This window comes from Muntiacus reevesi, chromosome 19 (genome assembly GCF_963930625.1).
Source record: "Muntiacus reevesi chromosome 19, mMunRee1.1, whole genome shotgun sequence".
Classification (NCBI taxonomy): domain Eukaryota; kingdom Metazoa; phylum Chordata; class Mammalia; order Artiodactyla; family Cervidae; genus Muntiacus; species Muntiacus reevesi.
Window position 1 is genome coordinate 52,944,968 of NC_089267.1, and position 21,016 is coordinate 52,965,983.

Here is a 21,016-nt window from a genome sequence, read left to right on the forward strand (position 1 = left end):
TCTCTTGCTGGGTGGCGCGAGCTGTAGGGCATGCAGCTTTCAGTAGCTGCAGCTCGTGGGCTTGGTAATTGTGCTTCCCAAGCTCTAGCGCCCAGGTTCAATAGCTGTGGTGCCCAGCCTTTGTTGCTCTGCGGCCTGCGGGATCTTCCTGGACTAAGGATGGAACCTGTATCTCCTGCATTGGCAGGCAGATTCTTTACCAGTGAACCACCGGGGAAGCCCCATGTTCAGACTTTTTGATGGTGGCCATTCTGACACGTGTGAGGTGGTACCTCACTGTAGTTTTGCATTTCTCTATTGGTGATGTTGAGCATCTTTTCATGTGCCTCCTGGCTATCTGTACATCTTCTTTGGGGAAATGTCTATTAAGGTCTTCTACCCTTTTGTTGTTGTTGTTGTTGTTTTTTCCGGTATTGAGCTACATGAGCTATTAATTAGCTTCATATTATTGGGGAAAAAAATGTCTCCAAGTATCCAAATGGAAATTGATGAGTAATCTATTAAAATTTAGAACTCTATGTCCCATTTCCTTCACATATGCTTTTTAATTCTTTATTTTCAAAATCACCATTATGTTCTACGTTAAAAATGAACAAAAGATGCAAAAAAACACATAAATATGAAGCCTGAATCATAGAAAGTAATTTTTATTAAAAAACTGAAGAGTGTACTAAATGTCTCTGGAACTCTTACAAACACTTTTCGCAGGCATTCGCCTTGTTATCAGAAACATGCAGTGTTTGTTGTCATCGCTCAGTCACGAAGTCATATCTGCCTCTGCGACTCCATGGACTTCAGCACGCCAGGCTCCCTGGGGCTTGCTCAGACTCATGTCCATTGAGTCTGTTATGCTCTCTAACCATCTCATCCTCTGCCACCCACTTCTCCTTTTGCCTTCAAAAGGAGAACATATGAAAAATGCATATTTACACAATGGAAACAAACTTTTTATTGGTATTTCTCAAAAATATCTAGTATTTTCAAAATATCAAGTATATAAGTAAACACAGTATTTCAGTTGGTCAACTGCCAAGTATTTTTGTAATTTTTTAAAATTTGTTATTATTTTGTTCAATAAAAAAAATTAATGTACTTTCCCCCTATCATTCTTAATAATAGAAAAAGCTCTTATTTGTAATATATTTATAGATTTGTTTTCTCATGTATGGTATGGCAACAGGACTTCTAAGAAGGATTGATATTAATAATCTTAGCTCAGACTTATTCTTACTATCTATCTTGTGATTTTTATGGAGCACTAATGGGTCTAGAATCCAGAAATTATTTGTGTGTAGACTTCCCAAAATCTAAATGGTAATCAGTAGTTTTTCTTCCTAAACCAGTGGAATTATTTTCGCTTAAGCTAGCAGAGGAAAAACAGTTTCCTCTTCAGAAAATCATGGAATAGGATCATATATAGCCATAATACAATTTTATAATAATTATAAAATGATTGTGTAGACTACTATAACAGTTGGAGTCCAGTCAGGAAAACAAGAAATCATATTTATCATTTGAACACAGAAGTCAGTATATGGAATTGCTCACACATATGCTAGAGAACTGAAACTATAAAAATACCAAGGTACCACAAACAGACTTGTCTTCTGGAAGTAGCCACCATCTCCAGGGCTGAGTAACGAGAAGAGGTGGATGGAGGGTCCTGAGAGCCATGTCCCTTGTATGTCTGAGGGGTCTGAGGAGTGGGGACAAATACAGGCTGGAATCAGCTGCCACTGCTAGGGTTAAGGGTTACTGCCAAGCCATCTGTCAGGACCAGCCAGCAGAGAGGACAGAATAAGCCCTTTTCCCCTCCACCCTTCCATGTTCTTTCTTACGCCCCTACTGATGGAATCTGTTGATGAGCAGCTGACAGTGTGGTTTGCAAGGTCTCCACCCTTGCATCAAAGTATAGAAGGATGGTTTTGAAGTTAAGAGAAAGAATAGCTCAATAACTGACATTTATTACTGTTATTACTGTGAAATTCTTAAAATCTAAGGATTTAGATTTCATGATTTAAAATAAACTTTTAAAAAGTCAATTTTGTATATTATTTGTATACACTTTTATAAATTTTTGTATCTAATGATTTTCACTTATAGTAAAATATTACATAAAAAAGAAACATTGTACTTTTCCTGGATGCTTTTTAACCTGTTCTCAAGTTCCCTCTGGATTTCTCAACTTGAGGGGAAGTGACAGCGGTGTTTCACATCCATGTTCACTTCTGTGCTCTTTCCCATCAAGAAGGGCAGGTTGACTGGCTGGGTTGTGCCAAATGTCAGGTTTGTCAAGGAATGAGTGAGCAGTACATGCAAACTGTAAGCTGTTCCTCTTCTATCCATGAAAGAATTAATTTATCTATGTGTATTGTTATTGAAGGACTAGTACAAATTTAAAGATTTATTTTTCTATCAATTCCATGTGCACCATTTATATTCCATTTAGGCATAATATTCATGTTTAGATACTAACAAAAATGTTTATATGTGGCAAAATACATGATTAGTTGACATTCTTATTTTCCTATTCAATCAGTATTGGAAATGTCTGTGAAATAGAATTATTTTTTCAAAGAAATTGAGACAATCATAATTAAGGTATTATGATTTAATAATTTCATACTGAGAGTGTCACTCATGAAAATTTGAGACTGTCTCTTAAGTATACTTTATTTTCATATAGCTAAAAAATATCCTAAGTAAGAAAAGTTTGAATAGAGTCTTAAGAACAATTGCTTCCCATGTAAAAGATCAGCTCAATTTATCAATTTCTATTCTGAATACTGGTGAATTTACCTGTTTGTAAGTGGGATCCTTAGTTAAAATTCCTAAATATTCTTAAATCAGTCCACATTTTTAAATGAGTGAGGTAAGAGTTTCTCGAGTTATATAGCATCTTGAGTACATTCAAGGAATCAGGAACATGAAACCTGAAGAAATTTTATGACTGTTTATTTTTTTTTGAAAGATACGAATTTATTCAGACAAGCAAAACATCACATTAACTCAGATGTTGAGGAGAATTTAGTACTGCAGGAAATCACCATATCTGTAGCATCACCAAAAGTAATTGCAAGACAAATAAGACAAGCAGTGTTTCAATATAAACCAGTCCACAAACTATTCATAGTACTGCTCTACATTTTTATTCCTATTTTCCCATTATTCATTTCTGCCCCATTTAACTAAATCTTACAAAGAGATTTTTAAGATATGTTCTAAAATACCTTTACATGATATCTGTCATTTGTGAAGCTATGACTGTTTATTTTTAATTAAAAATAGTTTTATTGTAAAAGATAACATTTTATAGAAAAGTGTGCAGAACACACACAGTCCAATGAATAACCATAAAGCAATTACATAATCTCCACCAAGGTCTAGAAACTGACATCACCATCTAGGGCCGACAAGCTCCATGGACCTCAGTGATACCTGCTTCCTGTTGATTCATGTCCTTGTATGCATTGGGGTAGATGTGCTTCCAACAAAAAGAATGAGGCAGAGGTGATGGAGAGTCACTTCTGAGATCAGATTATGTAAAGGACGTGGCTTCCCTCTTGGCATTCTCTCTCTTGTTCTCCACTTAAAGCACTCACAGTGGTGCCAGTCACCTCCAAAGTCACCACATTGCCCTGGGGAGAGACCCACATGAGTGAGCGTGGAAGCAGAATTCAGGGGCCTGCCAGAACCAAAGCCCTGAGTCTGGAAGAAGATACTTGAGCTCCAGTTGAGGCTTGAAAAGACTGTCCTGGCTGACACTTTAATCTCATCCGTAAGAATGATACTGAAACAGAGGGACCCAGGTAAACTGTGCCTCATTCCTGACTCATAGAACCTAATAATTTTAAAACTGCTACGTTTTCAAACAGTAGAAACACCATCACTCAAAAGCCCTTTCTGTCCCCTCCTACTCATTTCCCTTCTCTACTACAGCCTCCCCCAAAGTAACCCATATTCCTACTGTTAATATTTTTTTTAATTGGAGTATAGTTGATTGGACAGTGTTGTGTTAGTTTATGCCATACAGTAAGGGGAGTCAGTTATATAAATATTCACTACTTTTTAGATTCCTATTCCCACATAGGTCACTACAGAGTACTGAATAGAGTTCCCCGTGCTATACAGTAAGTTCTTATCTATTTTGCATATTATACTGTACATATATCAATCCTAATTTCACAATTTATCCCTCCCCTGCATCTCTTCCTTAGTAACCATAGGTTTTCTATATCTGGGACTCAATTTCTGCTTTGGAAATGGTTCATTTGTACTATTTTTTTTTTTTAGATTTGACATATAGTGCTGTTGAACATCTTCTCATGTGTTTGTTGACTATCAGTAGGTCTTTGAATAAATGTATATTTAAATCTTCTACCCATTTTTTGATTGGGCTCTTCTTTTAACTTTGAGCTGTTTGAGTGGTTTGTATATTTGGATAGCAATTCCTTGCTGGTTGCTTCATTTTCAAATATATTCTTCTATCCTGTGGGGTTTCTTTTCATTTTGTTGATCCATAGTCCTACTTTTAATGCAATCTTTTTAATTTTGGGAGTTTTAAATGCTTATCTTTCCAACAATACAGATGATATTCTTCTGTGTCTGGCATCCTATGCTTCACATTATACTCATGAGATTAATTTTCATTGATCTGATTTCAGTTGCGATTCTTACAGTTATTATTGTTAAAATTCTTATGTATATTGTTTAGTACTCAGATTTTACTTCTCAACAGTATTTCTGTATAAGTACTTCTTCAGCTGGAATTTCTGTATAAAAAGTCATCATGTTTCTAACGCTTGTGAATCATTGCAGACTGTTTTCTGGTGGTTGTACTGACTTACAAACCCAACAGCAGTGTATTAGAGTTCCCACATCCCACATCCTCACCCAACTTTGCGATTTTAGTTTTCGTATTTTAGCTCTTCTTCCATGGGAAGAGTAGTATCTCACAGTGGGTGTAACTTACATCTCCCTGATGACTAATGTGGTTGAGTCTTATTTGAATTCAGTGCAGAGTCCTGCCACTTACTCTATGGATTTGTCCTTTCCTTATCAATTTGTATGGATACAAACCCTTTCTTAGCTATATGTATTTAAAATCATACAAGCATTTGTGTGGGGGGGGGCAGGGGAGCTTGTGTTTCTATTCTTCAAATGGTGCCTTCTAATTAGCAGTTTTATTTTGATTTTTCAGTCTATTCTTTTCTCCCCTTATTACTGCCATAACGTACTTTACATAAAATTTACCGCTTATATCAGTATAGTTAAGTAGCATTAAGTATATTCACATTGTGTAACCATCACCACAAAAAAGCCTTCCTCAGTGATCGATGCAAAGAAATAGAGGAAAACTATAAAATGGGAAAGAGTAGAGATTTCGTCAAGAAAATTAGAAATACCAAGGAAACATTTCATGCAAAGTTGGGCACAATAAAGGACAGAAATGGACCCAATAAAGGACCTAACAGAAGCAGAAGATATTAAGAAGAGGTAGCAAGAATACACAGAACTAGACAAGAAAGGTCTTCATGACTAAGATAACCACAATGGTGTAATCACTCACATAGAGCCAGACATCTTGAATGCAAAGTCAAGTGGGACTTAGGAAGCATCACTATAAACAAAGCTAGTGGAAGTGATGGAATTCCAGTTGAGCTATTTCAAATCCTAAAAGATGATGCTATGAAAGTGCTGCACTCAATATGCCAACAAATCTGGAAAACTCAGCAGTGGCCACAGGACTGGAAAAGGTCAGTTTTCATTCCAATCCCAAAGAAAGGCAATGCCAAAGAATGCTCAAACTACTGCACAGTTGCATTCATCTCACATGCTAGAAAAGTAATGCTCAAAATTCTCCAAGCCAGGATTCAACAGTACATGAACCATGAGCTTCCAGATGTTCAAGCTGGATTTAGAAAAGGCAGAAGAACCAGAGATCAAATTACTAATATCCATTGGATCATCGAAGCAAGAAAATACCAGAAAAACATCTGCTTTATTGATTAGGCCAAAGCCTTTGACTTTGTGGATCAGAACAAACTGTGGCAAATTCTTAAAGAGATGGGAATACCAGACCACCTGACCTGCCTGCTGAGAAACCTGTATGCAGGTCAAGAAACAACACTTAGAATTGGACATGGAACAACAGACTGGTTTCAAATCAGGAAAGGAGTACATCAAGCCTGTCCCCCTGCTTATTCGACTTATGGGCAGAGTACATCATGTGAAATGCCAGGCTGGATGAAGCACAAGTTGGAAATCAAGATTGGCAGGAAAAATAGAAATAACCTCAGATATGCAGATGACACCACTCTTATGGCAGAAAGTGAAGAACTAAAGAGCCTCTAGATGAAAGTGAAAGAGGAGAGTGAAAAAGCTGGCTTAAATCTCAATATTTAGAAAACTAAGATCATGACATCCAGTCCCATCACTTCATGGCAAATAGATGGGGAAACAGTGGAAACAGTGGCAGACTTTATTTTTTGGGCTCCAAAATCACTGAAGATGGTGACTGCAGCCATGAAATTAAAAGACACTTGTTCCTCAGAAGAAAAGTTATGACCAAACTAGACAGCATGTTAAAATGCAAAGACATTACTTTGCCAACAAAGGTCTGTCTAGTCAAAGCTATGGTTTCTCCAGTAGTTATATATGGATGTGAGATTTGGCCTATAAAGAAAGCTGAGCGCCAAAGAATTGATGCTTTTGAACTGTGGTGTTGGAGAAACCTCTTGAGAGTCCCTTGAACTGCAAGGAGATCCAACCAGTCCATCCTAAAGGAAATCAGTCCTGAATATTCATTGGAAGGACTGAGGCTGAAACTGAAACTGCAGTACTTTGGCCACCTCATGCAAACAGTTGACTCATTAGAAAAGACCCTGATGCTGGGACGGAATGGGGGCAGGAGGAGAAGGGGATGACAGAGGATAAGATGGTTGGATGGCATCACAGACTCAATGACATGAGTTTGAGCAAGCTGTGGGAGTTGGTGATGGACAGGAAAGCCTGGTGTGCTGCAGTCCATGGGGTCACAAAGAGTCAGACACAACTGAGCAACTGAACTGAACTGAACCATCACTACTATCCATCTCCAGAACTTCTCATCTTCCCAAACTGAAACTTTGCACCTATTAAACAACTCCCCATACCTCCCCAAACCTCCCTTCCCCCAGTTCTGGCTTTTGTCTAGTTTTGTTCTCTATGATTGATCTAGTTTTTGTCTCTATGAATATGACTTCTTTATGTATTTCATATGAGTAAATAGCAATATTTATCCTTTTGTGTCTGCTTATTTTACTTAGCATAATGTTAGGGTTCATAACGTCATGTTTCATCCATTTATGTCAAAATAACTGTCTTCCTTTTTAAGGTTGAATAATATTCCACACACATATATACCACATTTTGTTTATCCATTCATTCAATAGTTATTTGGGTTGTTACTGCCTTTCAGCTCTTGGGAGTGATGATGCTATGAATGTAGGTGGGTGTACAAATGTCTATTTAAGTTCCTATTTTCACTTCTTTTGGGTATATTCCCAGAAGTAGAATTACCATATCACACAGCAATTCCATGTTTATTTTTCAATCAGAAGATAACTGCTTTATAATGTTCTTAGTTTCTTCTGTACAATAAAGCGAATGAGTTAGTACTAGTCACTCAGTCGTGTCCAACTCTTTGTGACCCCATGGACTGGGGCCCACCAGGCTCCTCTGTCTGTGGAATTCTCCAAGCAAGAATACTGGAGTGGGTTGCCATTTCCTTCTCCAGGGGATCTTTGTGACCCAGGGATCGAACCCGCATCTCTTGTGTCTCCTGCATTGCAGGCAGGTTCTTAACCTGCTGAGCCATCATGGAAGCCGTATAGGAATGAATTATATGTATCCATATATTCTCTCCCTCTTGATCCTCCAGCTCCTGGCTCTACGTCATCAGAGAGTACCAAGCTGAGCTTCCTGTGCAATATACAGCAAGTTCCCACTAGCTATCAGTTTTATACATGGTAGTATATAGATGTATATACGTCAATCCTACTCTCCCACTTTATCCCACCCTCCCCTCCCCCAGCCCCATGTCCCCATTTTGGTTCTCTATGTCAGCATCGCTATTCCTGCCCTGCAAATAGGTTCATATGTACTGTTCTTCTAGACTCCATATACATGTATTAATATACAATATTTGTTTTTCTCTGACTTACTTCACTATGTATCACAGACTCCAGGTCTATACTTTATGGTTATCACTTTAATATAAAAATTACTTTCCTTTCCCAAGGTCAAGATGATTTCCCTCTATTATCTTTTAAAACCTTATTGCCATAATTTTCATATTTTTCGCTTTAACCCACCAGGAACTGGCTTATATATAAGTGTGAGGCAAGTGCCAGATTTTGTTTTTTCTCCTATGGGTATATAGTTGACACAAGGTAATTTATTGAAAAGATAATCTTTGCCTCTTGGCATCATATATATCATAAATCAAGTGACCATAAACAGGTTGGTAGGTTTCTGGACTCTTGATTTCATTTCATTAGCCTCCATATTGGTACCTATACCAATACATACTGTCTTAATTAAATTTTTATAATAGTTACTGAGTTTTGGTATAGGTTAGTGTACATTCTCCAATTTTATACTTCGTCAAAATTTGGTTTTCTTTTTTGCATTTCCATATTTATTTTTAATCTGTTTATCAATTTCTCCTAAAAAATATCCTTGAGGAATCTGGTTGGAATTGCATTAAATCCTTAGGTAAGCTCAGGAACAAAGAAGGAAATGGCAACCCACTCCAGTATTCTTGCCTGGAGAATCCCATGGAGAGAGGAACCTAGTGGGTTCCATTCCATGGGGTTGCAAATGTGTCGGACACAACTGAAGCAACTAAACAAGCTCAGGAAAAATGGACAACATTAAAATAATTAGTCTTTCAATACAGTCCCAGGATTTTTAGGCACTTTGTCTTTGGTCTTAGTTCTTTGGCCTCCAGTTCTGTGCAGTTTTAGAGTTTAAGACATACACTGCAGGAGCGAGCACCATAGCTGAGGTCTCTGAAACCTCCGATTCTTCTGTGTGACCCCTCCAATCTCTGTCGGTCACTCTCTCCTCCTAGTAGCAACCCCACGTGCAGGTTTACTTAGGAATCTCCATTTTGCCTCAAATCTACAACCAATAAATGCCTACAAGGATGCTCAAGCCCTTAGCTTTTCTCCATAATGAATCCCCTCGTTGGAATCTTACTCTTTTTACTCTTTGTGGCTGCTGAAGTTCTCTGATGCCTTCAAGAAAGTAATTTTGTAACTCTTGTAGGTTTTCTGTTTTATAATTGTTTTGATCTGCCTCAGAATGCTCCATCTTACCCCAAAGTGAATCCCTTTGAGGATTTATGTTTGATTTAGACCATCAGCTGGAGTACTAGCAAGTGGTGATCCTCTTAATCCAATTACTGAGCCTGAGACAGTTTACATTGAGAGTGTCAACCCTTGTTAGGGACAGGATATATCTTATTCCTGGTTTCTCTGTTCTGGAGTGTATCCCTTGGAGGTTTTAATTCAACTGACACAGGTTTTCTAGGGTTTCTAATTTGGCTGTCTTATATTTGAATTTCTGTTCCTTAGAACTGTTAATTTATCAAAAGTTCCACTCAGCTTGTCTCTAATAGAATCTATTGTATGTGCATCTGTGCTCAGACACTCAGTAATGTCTGACTCTGCAACCCCACAGACTGTAGCCCACCAGGCCCCTGGAATTTCCCAGGCAAGAACACTGGAGTGGGTTGTCATTTCCTACTCCAGTGTAGGAATCTACAGGTAGAATAGAAGCTACAGGTGCCTCTAAACAGAGGAAAAAAGTAGCCCCAAATCCTGATTTTACTTCTTGGAGTTTCTATCTCCTCCTGGTTGTGGTCCCATAATTCTTCTTGCCTTGTTAGAACTCCTGTGTTTCAAAGGGATGTTCTTTATATGTTTTTTCTCAGCATTTCCAGTTCCCCCAATAAGGAAAATTAACATTACGTTGTGAAATTTCTGTAACAAAATGCAAAATCATAGAAACATTCATTAATGAGGTATTTTCACAACAAAGAATGTATCGATCTTTGGACTTGGCAGAGTAAAGCAGTTTGACATGGTTTGGCAGCATTTCATTTTGTTTCTGGCGGTGGTGTTTTACTTGTTATGCTTTCAGCTATCTTGCCAAAGATCTGCTCTGTAAGTTCAAGTATTTGGAATGAGTTTTACAGTTGAAAAATGGTAGCAAGAACACATTAAAATATGAGGGCTAACTCCTTTCTTAATTTTTGAGGTCCTATTTAGAGGTTTCATTGACTGGTCTTCTACCAGTTTTAACAAAAAAACTTAAACATTTTCGCATTGTATATACTTTGCATCTACAAATTTGCTTATAAAAATTTATCAAATGTGCTCTCTAGGGATACAAAAGTACTCCCTTTTGCTGTGAGTAATACCTCAGTCCAGATGATACAGTTCTGTTTTATTGTTGAATATGAATGAACTTATGAATGTACATGTACAGAAGCATCAAAATCCATAATCTAAACATTTACAATCTCCCATTATTTCTAGGCATCACTATACTCTTGTTCAGTGTTTGCAAACTCACAACCTCTGCATCAAGTTAAGCTCCTATAGCTCATGTGCCCAGAAGTAATCAATTTACCATAAAAATCAGCAGCTTAAAACAAGACACATTGTTAGCCAAGTTACTTGTCAAGAATCCATGATGAGTTTGCTGGGTCCTCTGCTTAAAGTTCTCTTACCCGTTGTAATCCGTGGGTCAGCTGGGATGTAGTCATCTCAAGGTTTAACTGGGGAAATATCCACTTCCAAGTTCATGTAGTTGGCGGCAGGATTCTCTTCTTTGCAAGCTGTTGGACTGAGGGCCTCAGTTTCTCACTGGTAGTTGGCCAGAGGGAATTCTCAGTTCCTTGCTCATGGATCTTTCCAGGGAGTTAACTTGCTTCATGAATCCATGCAAACTGAGCAGGCAACAGAGAGAGTCTTCTGATAGAATGAAAATAACAATCTTATGTAAGGTAGTTATGAAGTGGCAGCCTAGTACTTACACTACTTTCTGTTGGCTGGAATTTAGTTACTATGTTCAGCCCACACTCAACAAAAGGAGTTACACAAGGATTGGAATATTGAAAAGCTATGGAGGAAAAATGACCCAAAATTCATATACATCTGGGACTCACCCTCCAGTCATGTTCTGATCAATCTTCCAGAAGCAGCTCTCTGATCAAATCATGAACCTGCCTAATAAACACAGCAAAGATCCTCTTGCCCATAGCCACCCACAATCAGACTCCGATCTCATTTCCAATTTTTCTATTTTCTCTTACTGCTCATGAATTCCATGCTCTAACCAGTACCGTGAGCTGAATTCACAAAGTGCTTGCTCTGTATATTTGTTGTGTTGCTTCCCTGCCTGACATAAAGGATCCTTCTCTTACTATAAAGTAAGGTTTTTGGCCTGGGAATAAAAAAGGGGGGTGGGGATGGAAGGCACATTATTTTTCTCTTCAAATATGTAGAGAGCACCGATTATGCCAATATTTAGAAGACTAAAAGGGCAGGATTTCAGGTATAATGGGGAATTTCTGACAGCCATCAAGGTGGTCCAACAGTGAAATGAACTGTGAGAACTGGGAAGTAACAAACAGTGATTTTTCCAATTTTTTGTGTGTTCAAATGAAGGGAAAAAATTGTCCATTATGGGGATAAAGAGATATCAGTGTCCAAAAGAAGTTAAAATGAAAGGAAAGGACTTCCGAGGCATCTTCCAACTCTTTTGATTTTGTGAATCTATGAATCTATATAAAGATAAAAAGCAAAACTATTCTCTTTATGACATGCAAAAATGATAAATGATTTACATAATAAAATTTTAAAATAAATCACACTTGCTATTTAAATGGTAGGTATTGCTCAAACTCAGAAATCTTTTTTTTTTTCCCTCTTTCTAATTCATAGTTTTTGTAATAAACTACGGAATTACCTAACATTCCAAATTTTAAAATAAATATCTTTATGATCAATGTACAGAAATTAAATGTTTTATTTGTGTAAGAAGAAAGACAGTGCCATTTAAATGCCCTTTCCCTATCAATTATGTTCCTAAGAATTTCCATAAAAATAATTCAGTCTACATTTTCATAGAATCTTTGGTTGTTGTTCATTTTAGGTTTACTGATGACACTGAACTTCAGATAAATATTGACCTTGTTTGAGAAAATTCACAGATGCAACAGCTGCCCAAAATCTTATTGCTATCTCTCTGGGTAAGTTGGAGGAAGTGGTATTATGAATGATGCTATGAATCATCACATGGAAAAAGAGATGTCTAAAAGCACAACTTTCAGCTTCAACAGTGAGACAGAGAGGAAGGGAGACAGTGATCAAGGGAACTGGTGATGTCCAGTCCTTAATGGAGCACCTGGTTAACAGTCCCTCTGGATGGCATCTAGTAGAAAAGAGATAATCTGTAGACAAAAACTGAAATGATTTTTCATTCATTTTTTAAAAATTAATTTGTTTTAATTGGAGGCTAATTACTTTACAATATCGTAGTGGTGTTTTTCCATACATTGACATGAATCAGCTGTGGGCGGACATGTGTTCCCCATCCTGAACCCCCCTCCCACCGCCTCCCCCATCCCATCCCTCAGGGTCATCCCAGTGCACTGGCCCTGAGTGCCCTGCCTCATGCATCGAACCTGGACGGGCGATCTGTTTCACATATGGTAATATACACTATTACCTATTCTCTCAAATCATCCCAACCTCGCCTTCTCCCACAGAGTCCAAAAGTCTGTTCCTTACACCTGTGACTCTTTTGCTGTCTCAAATATAGGGTCATTGGTACCATCTTTCTAAATTCCATATATATGTGTTAATATACTGTATTGGTGTTTTTTCTTTCTGATTTACTTTACTCTGTATAATAGACTCCAGTTTCATCCACCTCATTAGAAGTGATTCAAAGGCATCCTTTTTAATAGCTGAGTAATATTCCATTGTGTATATGTACCATACCTTTCTTATCCATCCATCCATCGATGGGCATCTAGGTTGCTTCCTTGTCATAGCTATTGTAAACAGTGCTGCAGTGAACACTGGGGTACACATGTCTCTTTCAATTCTGGTTTCCTCGGTGTGTATGCCCAACAGTGGGATTGCTGGGTCATATGGCAGTTCTATTTACAGTTTCTTAAGGAATCTCCATACTTTTCTCTATAGTGGCTGTACTAGTTTGCATTCCCACCAACAGTGTAAGAGGGTTCTCTTTTCTTTGCACCCTCTCCAGCATTTATAGTTTGTAGACTTTTTGATAGCAGCCATTCTGACCAGTGTGAAATGGTACCTCATTGTGGTTTTGATTTGCATTTCTCTGATAATGAATGATGTTGAGCATCTTTTCATGTGTTTGTTGGCCATCTGTATGTCTTCTTTGGAGGAATGTCTGTTTGATTCTTTGGCCCATTTTTTGATTGGGCCATTTATTTGTCTGGAAGTGAGCTGCATGAACTGCTTGTATATTTTTGAGATTAATTCTTTGTCAGACAGTTACTTCATTTGCCATTATTTTCTCCCATTCTGAAGGCTGTCTTTTCACCTTGCTTATCATTTCCTTCATTGTGCAAAAGCTTTTAAGTTTAATTAGGTTCCATTTGTTTATTTTTGCTTTTGTTTCCATTACTCTGGGAGGTGGGTCATAGAGTATCCTGCTATGATTTATGTCAGAGAGTGTTTTGCCTATGTTTTCCTCTAGGAGTTTTATAGGTTCTGGTCTTACATCTAGATCTTTAATCCATTTTGAGTTTATTTTTGTGTATGGTGTTAGAAAGTGTTCTAGTTTCATTGTTTTACAACTGGTTGACCAGTTTTCCCAGCACCACTTGTTAAAGAGATTGTCTTTTCTCCATTGTATATTCTTGCCTCCTTGTCAAAGATAAGGTGTTAACAGGTGCGTGGATTTATCTCTGGGCTATTTTGTTCCATTGATCTATATTTCTGTCTTTGTGCCAGTACTGTACTGTCTTAATGACTGTAGCTTTGTAGTATAGTCTGAAGTCAGGCAGGTTGATTCCTCCAGTTACATTCTTCTTTCTTAAGATGGCTTTGGCTATTGGAGGCTGTTTGTATTTCCATACAAATTGTGAAATTATTTGTTCTAGTTATCTGAAAAATACCATTGGTAGCTTGATAGGGATTGCATTGAATCTATACCTTGTTTTGGGTAGTATACTCATTTTCACTATATTGATTCTTCTGATCCATGAACATGGTATATTTCTGGGTCTATTTGTGTCATCTTTGATTTCTTCCATCAGTGTTTTATAGTTTTCCATATACAGGTCTTTTGTATCTTTACATAGATTTATTCCTAAGTATTTTATTCTTTTTCTTGCAATGGTGAATGGAATTGTTTTCTTAATTTCTCTGTTTTCTCATTGTTAGTGTATAGGAATGAAAAGGATTTCTGTGTGTTAATTTTATATCCTACAACTTTACTATATTCATTGGTTAGCTCTAGTAATCTTCTGGTGATCTTTAGGGTTTTCTATGTAGAGGATCATGTCATCTGCAAACAATGAGAGTTTTACTTCTTCTTTTCCAATCTGGATTCCTTTTATTTCTTTTTCTTCTCTGATTGCTGTGGCCAAAACTTCCAAAACCATATTGAATAGTAGTGGTGAGAGTGGACACCCTTGTCTTGTTCCTGACTTTGGGGTAAATGCTTTCAATTTTTCACCACTGAGGATAATGTTTGCTGTGGGTTTATCATATATGACTTTTATTATGTTGAGGTATGTTCCTTCTATTCCTGCTTTCTGGAGGGTTTTTATCATAGATGGGTGCTGAATTTTGCCAAAGGCTTTCTCTGCACCTATTGAGATAATCATATTGTTTTTATCTTTCAGTTTGTTAATGTGGTGTATCACATAGATTGATTTGTGAATAATGAAGAATCCTTGCATCCCTGGGATAAAGCCCATTTGGTCATGATGCATGATCTTTTTAATATGTTGTTGGGTTCTGTTTGGTAGAATTTTGTTAAGGATTTTTGCATCTATGTTCATCAGTGATATTGGCCTGTAGTTCTCTTTCTTTGTGGCATCTCTGTTTGGTTTTCATATTAGGGTGATAGTGTTCTCATAGAGTGAATTTGGCAGTTTACCTTCCTCTATAATTTTCTGGAAGAGATTGAGTAGGATAGGTGTTAGTTCTTCTCTAAATTTTTGGTAGAATTCACTTGTGAATCCATCTGGTCCTGGGCTTTTGCTTGTTGGAAGATTTTTGATTACTGTTTCAAATTCCGTGCTTCTGATTGGTCTGTTAAGATTTTCTATTTCTTCCAGTTCAGTTTTGGAAGGTTATACTTTTCTAAGAATTCGTCCATTTCTTCCCAATTGTCCATTTTATTGGCAAATAGTTTCTGATAGTAGTCTCTTAGGATCCTTTGTATTTTTGTGTTGTCTGTTGTGATTTCTCCATTTTCATTTCTAATTTTGTTGATTTGATTTTTCTTACTTTTTTCTTGATGAATTTGGCTAATGGTTTGTCTACCTTATTTATCTTCTCAAAGAACCAGCTTTTAGCTCTATTGATTTTTGCTATAGTCTCCTTTGTTTCTTTTGCACTTATTTCTGCCCAAATTTTTATGATTTCTTTCCTTCTACTATCCCTGGGGTTCTTCATTTCTTCTTTTTCTAGTTGCTTTAAGTGTAAAGTTAGGCTATTTATTTGATTTTTCTCTTGTGTCTTGAGGTAAAGTTTGCATTGCTCTGAACCCTTAGCACTGTTTTTACTGAATCCCATAGGTTTGGGGTTGTTGTGTTTTCATTTTCATTTGTTTCTATGTATATTTTTATTTCTTTTTTGATTTCTTTTGTGATTTGTTGGTTATTCAGAAGTGTGTTGTTTAGCCTCCACATGTTTGTATTGTTAATAGTTTTGTTTTTTCTTGTATTTGACATCTAATCTTACTGCATTGTGATCAGAAAAGATGCTTGAAATGTTTTCAATTTTTTTTTAATTTACTAAGGCTAGATTTATGGCCCAGGATGTGGCCCTGGAGAATGTTCCATGTGCACTTGAGAAAAAGGTGAAATTCATTGTTTTGGGGTGAAACGTCCTATAGATGTCAATTAGGTCTAACTGGTCCATTGCATCATTTAAAGTTTGTGTTTCCTTGCTGATTTTCTGTATAGTTGATCTCTCCATAGGTGTGACTGGGGTATTAAAGTCCCCCACTATTATTGTGTTACTGTTAATTTCCCCTTTCATACTTTTTAGTATTTGCCTTACATATTGCGTTGCTCCTATGTTGGGTGCATATTTCTAATGTTATATCTTCTTCTTGGATTGATCCTTTGATCATTATGTAGTGTCCTTTTTGTCTCTTTTCACAGCCTTTATTTCAAAGTCTATTTAATTTGATATGAGCATTGCTACTCCTGCTTTCTTTTGGTCTCAATTTGCATGAAATATCTTTTTTTCAGCCCTTCAGTTTGTCTGTATGTGTCCCTTGTTTTGAGGTCGGTCTCTTGCAGGTAGCATATATAGGGGTCTTGTTTCTGCATCCATTCAGCCAGCCTTTGTCTTTTGGTTGGGGCATTCGACCCATTTACATTTAAGGTAATTATTGATAAGTATGATCCCTTTGCCATTTACTTTGTTGCTTTGGGTTCAAGTTTATAAGCCTTTTCTGTGTTTCCTGTCTAGAGAAGATCCTTTAGCATTTGTTGAAGAGCTGTTTGGTGGTGCTGAATTCTCTCAGCTTTTGCTTCTCTGTAAAACTTTTGATTTTTTCTTCATATTTGAATGAGATCCATGCTGAGTATAGTAATCTGGGTTATAGATTTTTCTCTTTCATCACTTTAAGTATGTCCTGCCATTACCTTCTGGCCTGACGAGTTTCTATTGAAAGATCAGCTGTTATTATGGGAATCCCCTTGTGTGTTATTTGTTGTTTCTCCCTTGCTGCTTTTAATATTTGCTCTTTGTGTTTGATCTTTGTTAATTTGATTAATATGTGTCTTGGGGTGTTTCACCTTGGGTTTATCCTGTTTGGGACTCTCTGGGTTTCTTGGACTTGGGTGGCTATTTCCTTCCCCATTTTAGGGAAGTTTTCAACTATTATCTCCTCAAGTATTTTCTCATGGCCTTTCTTTTTGTCTTCTTCTTCTGGGGCTCCTATGATTCTAATGTTGGGGTTTAACATTGTCCCAGATGTCACTGAGGTTGTCCTCATTTTTTAAATTATTTTTTTCTTTTTTCCTCTCTGCTTCACTTATTTTCACCATTCTATCCTCCATCTCACTTTTTCTATCTTCTGTCTCAATTATTCTACTGTTGTTTCCCTCCAGAGTGCTTTGGATCTCAGTTTTTGCATTATTCATTATTGATTGACTCTTTTATTTCTTCTAGGTCCTTGTTAAACATTTCTTGCATCTTCTCAATCCTTGCCTCTAGACTATTTATCTGTAACTCCATTTTGTTTTCAGGATTTGGGATCATCTTTACTATCATTATTCTGAATTTTTTTAAGGTAGACTCCCTATCCTCTCCTCTTTTGTTTGGTTTGCTGGGCATTTATCGTGTTCCTTTACCTGCTGAGTATTTCTCTGCCTTTTCATCTTGTTTAGATTGCTGTGTTTGGGGTGGCCTTTCTGTATGCTGGAAGTTTGTGGTTCCTCTTTATTGTGGAGGTTGCTCCCTGTGGGTGGGCTTGGACTAGTGGCTTGTCAGGGTTTCCTGGTTAGGGAAGCTTGCGTCAGTGTTCTGATGGGTTGAGCTGGATCTCTTCTCTCTGGAGTGCAATGAAGTGTCCAGTAGTGAGTTTTGAGGTGTCTGTGGGTTTGGTGTGACTTGGGGCAGCCTGTGTATTAATGCTCAGGGCTGTGTTCCTGCGTTGCTGGAGAATCAGCGTGGTGTGTCTTGCTCTGGAACTTGTTGGGTCTTGGGTGGGACTTGGTTTCAGTGTAGGTATGGAGGCTTTTGGATGAGCTTGTCAATTAATGTTCCCTGGAGTTGGGAGTTTTCTGGTGTTCTCACGTTTTGGATTTAAGCCTCCTGCCTCTGGCTTTCAGTCTTATTCTTACAGTAGCCTCAAGACTTCTCCATTCATACTGCACCAATGATAAAACATCTAGGTTAATGGTGAAAAGATTCTCCACAGTGAGGGACACCCAGAGAAGTTCACAGAGTTGCATGGAGAAGAAGAGAAGAGGGAGGAGGGAGATAGAGGTGACCAGGAGAAGAGGGGGAATCAAAAGAGGAGAGAGCAGTCTAGCCAGTAATCAGTTCCTTAAGTGTTCTCCACAGCCCAGAACATCCAGAGAGATTCACAGAGTTAAGTAGAGAAGGGAAGGGGGAGGGAGGAAATAGAGGTGACCTGGGGGAGAAAAGAGTCAAAAGGGGAGAGACCAATCAAGTCAGTAATCACACCCCTAAGTAAAAATGGGTACTGAAGATTAAATTCTTAAAGGTAAAAAATTGATAACAAATATCAAAAAGCAAAGATTAAAAATCTAGAGTAGAGGTTAGACACTCAAAAATACAGTATTAAAAATATAAAACAAAATCAATCACAAAAATTATAAAATATATATATGAAATTTGCTTTTAAAATAGGGTACTTTTTTTTGCAAGGTAATAGTAGGTTATAAGTTGGAGAAGGAAATGGCAGCCCACTCCAGTGTTCTTGCCTGGAGAATCCCAGGGCGGGGGAGCCTGGTGGGCTGCCGTCTATGGGGTCGCACAGAGTCGGACAGGACTGAAGCGACTTAGCAGCAGCAGCAGCATGCATTGGAGAAGGAAATGGCAACCCACTCCAGTATTCTCCCCTGGAGAATCCCAGGGATGGAGGAGTCTGTGGGGTTGTACAGAGTTGGACACGACTGAAGTGACTTAGCAGCAGCAACCAGAGTAGGTTATAAAAATGAAAATGAAAGGAATAATAAAGAACTTAAAAATTTTTTTACATTAAAATTTTAAAAGTGATAATAGTAAAAATATATCTAGGAATTTCTCTGGAGCTGTTGAGGGCAGTGTGGGGTCCGTTCAGGTTTAGATAGTTCCTTGTTCTAGCTTATACTTCTTCTCAAAGTCTATAGTCCTCTTCCAATGCATAAAGTGAAGTGAAGTTGCTCAGTCGTGTCCGACTCTTTGCTACCCCATGGAGTGTAGCCCACCAGGTTTCTCTGTCCATGGGATTTTCCAGGCAAGAATACTGGAGTGGGTTGCCATTTCCTTCTCCAAGGGATCTTTCCAACCCAGGGACTGAACCCAGGTCTCCTGCATTGCGGCAGATGCTTTAACCTCTGAGCCACCAGGGAAGCCCCTTCCAATGCATAGTCAATGCTAACTATAGGATTTTAACCTGTTGCACCTGTCACTTCCAGAGCGGTTCCCTCTTTGTTTATTTTGGCTTCCTCTGCTTGCAAGTCTCTTCAGTGTCTAATTTCCTCCATGAGACAAGGGGGTGAAGGTGGTCACTTATTTAGGCTCACCTGTTCAGTTGTGTTGTCGTGAGGGAGGAGCACTGCAGACAAACATCCCTGGCGTGTGTGGGGAGTGCTCGCTGTCTATGGACCACACTGGGTTTGCCCCCGCTCATGGCGCATGTGCTTTCCAGGTCTACACTGCCCAGGCTCCAGGTTGCTCTGCAGGGGAACTGTCCAAAGTGGGCCCTGGGTTGTGTGCACTTCCCAGGTCTAAGCCGCTCAGGTTCAGGTTCTCGGGTACTCCACACAGGCGCAGACTCGGTTGGGCATGCGTTTTGTGCCCTTCCCAGGTCCGAGGAGCTCAGGCGACGTCTCGGTGAGCGCACTGTCCCAGGTGGGCTTTGCATCTTAATCACTTACCTGGCCGTCCCCCGCCTTCCTCTCTGCCTCCGTTGGGGGTCTGGGCCAGCCCGCAGCTGGCTAACTCTCCTTTGGTATTCACTCATTTCTTTGTTCTGTGAGTGGGCCAGGCTGCCCACTCACTTTTCGTGGAAAAGTGAGTTAGAGCTTTTCGTGGGAAAGTTCTCTTTTTTTTTTCTCTCCTCTCTCTGGCTATCCCACAGTTTGGGTTGCTGTCTCACGTTAGCTCCCTCAGACTGTTCTCGGGACATTCAGGCCCGGTCCTTACCCTAAGGATGCAACCTGTGCCTCCCTGTTCAGGCCCCAGTCGCTGGAGGCTGATGCGAGCGTCTGGGCTACTTCTCCACAGATTAGGCTTGTGCTCTGTGGGCTTTTTTTTTTCCCTCTCCCAGTTATGTTGCCCTCTGAGATTCCAAAACTTGTCACAGATCCCCTGGGGAGAGGGTTTCCTGGTGTTTGGAAACTTCTCCTCATTTACGACTCCCTCCCCAGGATGGGTCTCTGTCCCTAACTCTTTTGTCTCTTATATTTTGTCCTACCTCCTTTTGAAGAGAATGGGGTGCCTGCTGTCCTCCTCCAGCATTCAGAAGTTGTTTTGTGGAAGTTGCTCAGCATTCAAACGATCTTCTGATGAATTTGTGGGGGAGATAGTGGTCTCCCCATCCTATTCCTCTGCCATCTTCCCAAAGATCTGAAATGATTTTTTAAAAGAGAAAATTTGGCATTTACTTGTATTTTACTTTCTCTGCAGTATGATGTGTGAAGACAGGGACCGGCCTGATTTTTATGGCATGACCTAGTAACAACCATCACAGACAAACACTGAAATAAATGTTTGCTTAATGAATCAGTCATTGAGTGAGTGAATACAGTGATACATGAGACTCAGACGGGGCCCCCGTGTACTGATGGCCTTAGAACCTCAGATTCTGCTGAGTTGTTCGTTGTCCTACATGCACAAGTTCTGTGTCACAAAAGCCAGGATTCTCAAGACAACACTAATGTAGACTAACTCCCCGATGATGAAAATAGACATGGCTGTGCAGTTTCTGTCACACAGATGATGTCATTCAAGGCAAGCAAGCCAGACAATAGACAATGAACTGGACCACTGCATAAATT

General features: G+C 38.7%; 1 long non-coding RNA gene across 1 annotated transcript; it reads right to left on the reverse strand.

Moving 5' to 3' along the window:
- Positions 1 to 744: 744 nt before the first annotated feature.
- LOC136150927 (uncharacterized) lies at positions 745 to 20,548 on the reverse strand. The gene is made up of 3 exons (XR_010659955.1): positions 20,434 to 20,548; positions 10,781 to 11,024; positions 745 to 894 (listed from the first exon to the last, which is right to left on the reverse strand). It is a non-coding gene; the product is annotated as an uncharacterized lncRNA (long non-coding RNA).
- Between the last annotated feature and the right edge of the window lie 468 nt (positions 20,549 to 21,016).